Source organism: Branchiostoma floridae, chromosome 5, assembly GCF_000003815.2.
Source record: "Branchiostoma floridae strain S238N-H82 chromosome 5, Bfl_VNyyK, whole genome shotgun sequence".
NCBI lineage: Eukaryota > Metazoa > Chordata > Leptocardii > Amphioxiformes > Branchiostomatidae > Branchiostoma > Branchiostoma floridae.
This window is the reverse complement of record NC_049983.1, coordinates 18,698,225-18,706,463: the sequence shown is the minus strand read 5'-3', so window position 1 is coordinate 18,706,463 and position 8,239 is coordinate 18,698,225.

The window sequence follows — 8,239 nt, the reverse complement described above, 5'->3', positions numbered from 1 at the left end:
TTGCACATATATACCCTCTGGGTTAAGTACAGGTCGCAACAAAATGATAGTAGACAAATATACATGGAGTATTCACAATGTCAAACAACACAAGGATCATGTTCTACTTAGTGAATTTGACTTCTTCATGCTTCTTTCATTCTCCTACGCAGAGGAACCACAGTCGTGTCAAAACCCCATAGGCTAATGCCGTTGGGGACCGGGCGTTAGGAGGATGGCTTCTGTGTGATACTGAAAATGTAGGAACAGACATGCTTTACAATCAAAGGTTTGTCTAAATCCATCAGGAGCATGAATTTGTCTGTATTACTTCTTCTTCTTCGTGTCATCACTACACTTTCCTGCTCTTTCTGTATTACTCAGGTGTATGAAGTACTCATCTTAAGTACATAATACAATGCTATGTGGTGAAGTGAGCGTCATTTCCAAGCAGATGTAGAATGGCCAATGGTAAGTTTTTTCCAACTCCCTTGTACGGAGCAGCGGCAGAAAGACCCCCTGCTGCGCAGAGAGGTACCGGGAGGTCGACAACGTTACAGTTTTCCTTTCTGTATCTGCTTGGAGATTGATAATAATTGTAATGGCCGTTCTTAGTTATGGGTAGACAGAGAACAGATACACTGCAACCGGCAACCAAATTAGTACACGTCTTTGTTCAGTTAGTCTCCTTGGAAGATTTTGACAAAAACGCCCCTACAGTTTCAGAGCAAGCTGCAAGAGGGCCCAAACATACACCACGTCTTCCTCACATTACAACCTGTCTGCCGCCAAAAATTCAGAAGACCATAGCACGTTCAGGTCAAAAGGTACAAAACGGTAGTTCTGCTACAGTACCAAGGTCACATACTAGGGGGCACAAAATTGACCCCGACATTCGTTTTCCTAACACCTGCATGTACCTACATGCCAAATGTCATCGTATTCCATCCAGTTGTTCTTGAGTTATGCTGACCACAAAAATCCGGAAAAACAGACAGACACATCCAGAACTATATCTCAACTTTTCATGGAGGTAATAAAAGGGAATATTTGGTCAGGAGTGCAAGTCACGCTAAGGTCAAAGAAAAGCATGTGGGGGCCAAACTCCCCTGGCTAACTACTAGTACTAGTATCATTCTGCCTTCAGCCAGCGTAGTTGGTCCGGTAAAACAGAGGCCGTTTTTAAACCACGGGCCACCTGTTGTAAGATCTGACTTTTTGGCACCATGCAGAGTTAACTAATTTCTTACCGTCCGAATGAAAAGCGTTTTAGCCTGTTTCTCAACAAGAAACACGGGAGCCCGGCATGGTGCCTCCGATCCAGACATCTGATAATACACAAGAGAAGCCATCTTGTCCAATTAATAGTGTTTGCAGACACTGTCTGTGTGTGCGTATGCGTCTGTGTGTGTGTGTGTGTGTGTGTGCCAGCGAACGTGTGTATGTGCTCGTGTATGTGTGTGTGTGTGTGTGTGTGTGTGTGTGAGCGCACGTGTGTGTGCGCACGTGTGTGTGTGTGTGTGTGTGTGTGTGTGTGTGTGTGTGTGTGTGCGCGAGCGCACGTGTGTGTGCGCACGTGTGTGTGTGTGTGTGTGTGTGCGCGTGCGTGTTTGTGTGTCTCCGTGGTCTTTCTATAAGCTTTTCTTCTGTCAACACCAAATGTAACTTAAGGGAGAGAAAAAGAACAATTAAGAAGACGAAGAAGAAGAGGAAAATAAATATTAACCATTAGTTCGACCCGTCGGTACATCTAAACAAAGTGAGGATAAAAATGGGACATTTACACAAAGTGTTCAGGGAAGGGTAAAATTTTCTAAGAGGTTGTTTACAATTAAAAACCCACTTTGTAACGTTTAGTGTCTGGTCAATTCAGAGGGATATGTCTTCGCCGCACTTCAGTAAACAGGCTAACGATTCTGTAGGTTTTTCAATATGTAAAGATTATGTAGACTCGGCCCCGCAGGCGTGTGAGGCACCGACACTTGTCCATCGCCCCACAAGGATCATGTGTAAGACAATGGACGCGGCAGGTGAGGGGAAAACGAAACACCTTTCCTCTGATGCCACAGATAAGGCACAGACACCTGAGACCTGTTGGAACTAATGAAGTGCTAAGTACCAATTACGAAGTTTTCAAACGAGCCATATGGACACGCACGGGGATTGCCCCCACAGTGTTGATATCTCCATTATGTCTTCGTTTTTGCTTTGCATTTGATAGAGATATTTCTCCTGGTACGCTTTACGAACAGTGGACAAGCAGAGAAAGGAAAATTGTACCAACAACGCCGACATTTATCATAGTACTGTAAATGCCTCAAATACACTGTAGTTGAATTGTCTTACGCAGAAAACGAACATAATATGACCTACAGTGCGAAGGATTTCCACAGGAAGGGGGCACAGACGCATCCATTGGGTTACAAGCGGTCAAAACGTTGTAGGTGGCGCCCATTTTCACTACCGACCTCCATCCTTGATATCCCAGGAGTTACCTCACTTTTAACTCGCAATTTGTCCATTGTCTGCCCTTATATGCACATTTCCCCCCTAGCTGATGGCTTAGTAATTTTCTATAGGAAGTCTGAAGCCGGTGATACCCACAAACTAAAGCCTAGTGTAGCCCGGACCGGCTAAAGTTTGACCTCCGTGCTCCAGATCTACAGATGAGACGGTCTAACTGTCTGTTAAAGATGGGGGATACTCCTAGATTAAGCGGACTTGCCCTTATAAAACAACACTTACCCGCCCAACACACGTTAACTACCTGCCCCCCTGACATCACCGTGTGCGGCCACCTGACAGAACAATGCCGACATCGTGACTCCAACACCGGCGCATCCTCCCCCCACCCCCCAGGCACGGGATCAAGACGACCCGAGGATTTCTGACTTCCTTTAGCGCTATTTTCGCTTTTGTTCGCGTACTCCTGGCGTCGCTTCACCGGGTCAAGTTGCTCGCCGTTGGAAACAATAGATGAATAGATTCTATAAAACACCCGGCGTAATGCTCGGTGTTAGTGTGAGCTCGGATTACGCCGACCTCCCCGCCCTGTACCACTTATATCGCGGGGTGGTGTAATACTGGCTAAGGAGGGAGTCCTCCCAGGACAGGTGTGTGGTGTTTGTCATGTCTGAGATAACGTCTGGTTAAGATGAGGAAGTCAGCCGGCTTTATAACACCTGCGGTGGGCGGACAGCAAGGAAACAGCATGGCGCACACAACCTAGTCTCCGGGCAGACGTGTCAGCTGGGTAAAAAAAGACAAGTATTTGGCCAAATATTGACAACTAAGTTACCATGGGTTTTCAGTCAGTGTTTTGCGGCCGGTCAGTTCACTCTTACTAGACTTTTATTCCTAACTTGGTCAAACTCCCCCATTACTATACGACCAGGCGGGAGTCTGGTAGAGACTATGCTGTGACAACCAGGGTCTCATGATTCCATGGGTAAACACGAAGCACGGGTTTGAGTCCAATGGGATCATGCTCAGATTGCTCTTTAATTCGTTAGTTGTTGTTGTTGTTTACATCCGTACGCTTAATACCCCTGTCACACTATCCACGACCTTCGAGCGTATCCATGGAAGATCTGCCATATTTAAGATCGACAGAGGGTTGCGCACATTTCACCTGAAAACCGTCCCTGTCACATATAAGCCATGCTTTGTACCTTGTACAATTGTTGTGCAATACAGTTATTATTATAAGCGAGGCTCGGGCGATTACCGCAGAATCGTCGTCCGATCGATTTTCGCTAAATCTGACAGGGATATAAGGTAACTTGATATGAAAATCCGTCTATTTCTGGTATATAAAATCCTGACCCCTCGCCCTGTACTGCTAAAATTGTCATTTGGTTGCTTCTCACACTTTACAGTATGATTGGCAAAAAAAAAAAAGATACACATCGAAATTGCTTCTGGGCAGAATAATTCATTCTATGATGAAGACAACCTTAAATCAAATGAAGTCAATGTTCTGTCCATGTCCGGAAATGTTCAGAAACGTTTGCTTGACTAATATTTATTACAGTGATTTTCCTTACACTAACACCGTACGCCATATCCTTAAGTCCCATTGAGTAAAATGAATCAGTTCTGATACATATTTGGTTACTCTTTTTAATGAATCCAAGAGCACTTGCAATGGTCTTTTGGCTTGAAAGAGCAACTATTTCGTACAAGTGCCGAAAACCCCAAGACGGATTTATAAAACTCATAAACAAGTATAAAGTCTGTCCTGCCATTACCACCCCAATTCTGTCAAGATATCACAAAATATTCCACAGGAAAGGCGTCTCAAAGTCGTTTGATAGTGTTTATTCATTGCTCTTCCATTCTGGGTCTAGCAGCAAGCGTTAACTGTGGCGTGACCCCCATATCACCACTCTCCAAGCAGATCTTAGGCTCCGGCTGTTGTTTTTCTTAACGTTTTTTTAGTCGTTTTTATCGGGCTTTCTATTTTGTATTGTATCTTGCTGTGTTTTGATAATACAAGATACAATACAAAATAGAAAGCCCGACAAAACGACTAAAAAAACGTTTAAAAAACAGCCGAAGCATAACCTCTGCTTGGAGAGTACCATGGAACTGCATGGCGTTGAGCCTGGGAAGACATCCAAAGATAGCCTTGAGGGAGGATCCATACTGCATAAGACAAGATTGATGAGGGGTTCGACCTTGGCGTTTTTCTGCTTTCTTTATCACTTTATTTTCTTTCTCCGGAAGGGTGATTCCCGTTTCGCTAACCAAGTGTCTGACTTGAGGCGACATTTTCAAACAAAAGTTGAAAACGAGTGACTCCGTAAGGAAATACAAACGCCACGCCCACGTGTAAAATGTTCAAATGCTCCAAAATAAAGTTCTACAAAACTTTGGAATGATAAGCCTTTACGGATTGTTACAAAAACAATCATGTACTCCATCATGTTGTACAAAAACAGTATGGTTGCACAAAAACAGTATGTTTTTCTAAACCCAAACGCAGTCATTGGAACGACACTCTACTACTGATATACTAACCAACTACGTGTTACCAAAATATAGACAAGATTCTTCGTTCCGAACAATTTATTTGCATCGCCTCTATGGTACCATGTGCCCGGCGCGTATAAAGAGATTCCCCAGAAATAACATGTCAGTTCACAGTAGAACTGCTGTTGACGTAGATCCGTAAGCATCACATGGTCAACGGCAAAATCACAAAATGGTGAAAAATGACTGGTATCTGTTATATAAACGTGTGGAAATAAAACGTTATTGTGTTGAAGTATGAAGTTGAAGCCTTGTATGGAACAAGGAATCTATTTATTTAGTGGGATGAATAGTCATTATGGTCCAAAAGTCAGTTCAATTATTGCATTTACGTTTATAAAAACACGTCACTTTTGTATTCGGATGTTGGTGTTTCTAGCGCTATTGTATAGGATTGTACATGCTGGACATAGCTGTCGGGACTTTCAGTTTGTATTTGGGCACGGCGTATGTTGTTTGCTACTTTTGGAAAAGTCATTTCAATACAGGTACCTTATTAGCGTAACAGGAATCCTCTATCGGGGAAGGAAATGAAAATAAACTAAAAAGAAATGATATTTGTCGTTTATTTTAGGTGGGACATGCTCTACACCATTACCATGGACAAAACGCTCTAACTAACGTTAGCAGCGTCTGTCCTATTCCAGTATGCCGGTGTAATTGCCATAGAACTCAATGAAAACATGTTTGCACAAGTATTTCTGATACCTAAAATGCATGAATAGTGGGCAGTAAAAAGCTTCAAAGATATGCAGAATTTGATGCAACAAGTCATCAAAAACAGAACATTAGAAATGCTTTCTTGCTTTTCTGGAGGCAGTGAATCTTACAGTTACAGAGTTTGAGATTATCTACACCAAGACTCAAAACCCGACTGTAGACATTATCCTGGTTGTGTTTTAAACTCTTCTTTCGTTTCGGCGAAGATAGAACAATAGATATGCCAAACATGTCCGAAACAGTGTTAGTGAGGGGCTGTCAAGCCCAAACAAAATTTGAAATTCGCATTTTCCTAGAACCGTCGCCTCGTAGAATAGAACTCGTGACATGGAATTGACGCATCCTTTCTAGATAGCTATGCACAGCGCTTGAAGTCAGATGCACTCTCCAAGTAGAGGTTAGGCTTCGTTAAGGTTTTTTAGTCGTTTTTATCGGGCTTTCTATTTTGTATTTTATCTTGCTATGTCCGGTAAGCTTTTGACAATACAAGATACAATACAAAATAGAAAGCCCGACAGCCGGAGCCTAACATCTCGTCGGAGGTTATGTGTGGCAGGTCGTCCAGTATAACATAATCAGCTGCCGCCGCACCGCGTTCCGCTGCACTGATACAGATATACAGATAGGGATTTTGATTTAAAACGATAGATACTACATAGTGTAACGTGTGCGTGCAGATGTTTTGGCGGCAACCTCCCCCTCAGGTCACGCTGTTACTGTTCCGCCGGAGTTGAAAGACTAAACCGACACACACACACACATAGCCTGGGGTGGGCAGACAGTCTCGTCGCACAACCACAGACATGATATATGACCTCAAGATTTACGACATCGCTTAGCCTCGCATTGTTCCCGACGTTGTTGTGCTGTCCGCAACAAATCGCGCCAGAGAGACAGATGTGTTGAGACGTTTGATAAGAATCTGGGCACATTCAGAGTCAGATATGCACAAGCAGCTGGTTAATATACATGGATGGGGCGATGAAATAGTACAGAATCATTAACAGTAGCAGTTTATTAACATGACACAAAGAGTTATTGCCTTTTGTGGCGCAGGGGGACAAAAGGGGGCTTTTAATGATCTGTTCCACCCACCCTACGGACATGACGGATGGCTGGTTGGCTAGGCTAGCGGACATTTAAGGTCATGGGCGCGGTTCCTCGCCTTCCTGACTGGACTGTCACTGTAGCCTCCGATACAGTCTTCGAACGGGGGTTGGTTTTTATTTTATTTTAAGGGGGGGGGGGGACTTGGTTTGCGATTTTCGAAGTTGGCTAGGTTCTCTTGTGCCGGGAAAGGGATTTTGCAGAGGAAGGCAGTTTCCTGTGGAAGGAAGTTTGTCGTGGAAGGGGGAGTTTCTCGTCCCGTTTCGAAAGTAGCAAACGTTGAAAATCGGGAACCACCCAGGACTTTCCTCACAATAAATGCGCACATGAATTTTGTTGAGGGGGGGGGGGAGGGGTAAAAGTCGGTAGAATTCACTCTCCCGATAAAAGCGTCTTAAAAAACGTCAAAATAGAGCCTAACCTCTGTTTGGAGAGAAGGTGGAATTAGAGTAATTGGTTTCACCCTCCGATACCGAACTCAAGACACAGTGGGTTAACACCCCACCGATCCCGCCGCCTTAAGGTTACTAGGATGAACTTTACATTGCCTTTAACACTTAAGATGGACTATTACAAACACATTAATCATAATCATAAATGTAAAAAAAAGACGATCAAACAAAGAGGCATGAGTAGAAGTCGTCCACGACTGTTGTGAACTTCTATTTCCAGTTTGAGAAGATAATACGAGTAACCCAAGTTACTCTCCAAGCAGAGGTTAGGCTCCGACTGTTTTTTTAACGTTTTTTAGTCATTTTTATTGGGCTTTCCATTTTGTATTGTATCTTGCTGTTTTAGGTTTTGACAATACAAGATAAAATACAAAATAGAAAGCCCAATAAAAACGACTAAAATTGTTTTAAAAAAGCCGGAGCCTAACCTCTGCTTGGAGAGTAACCCAAGTATCCGCAGCTGTATCTCCGTGTCGTGAAACGGACGTGCGACAATTAGTTGTTTGTTTACGTACGGAATGTCCAAAACACATCGGCAGCTGGCTGGCGCTAACGGTGAACAATAACAAACAACAGCCAGGCATATGTAGTGTTTATATAATTACATATTAATGACATTAAAATGATTCACGGTTGCAATCCCTTGCCACTGAGTAGATTTCAAGATTGAAGCTATTTTGCGAGGGCACTTGAAACAGTCACACCTGACCTCAATGGCACTTGCACTGAATCTATAATCGTTGTCATTGATGATATTCGTTGTAAACATAACCATTTCACCCGATGAAGTTAGTTTCTTGGGTCCATTTGTTTAAAAATGTTATAATTCAATTGATTCATAAAGTTTGAGTTTGATGCTCAATTAAATTGTAAAATCTCATGTACTTGTGCCCAGTAGCATGTTGTTTTAGTGCTGAACTTTATGTTGTATCGACTCAGAACAAACT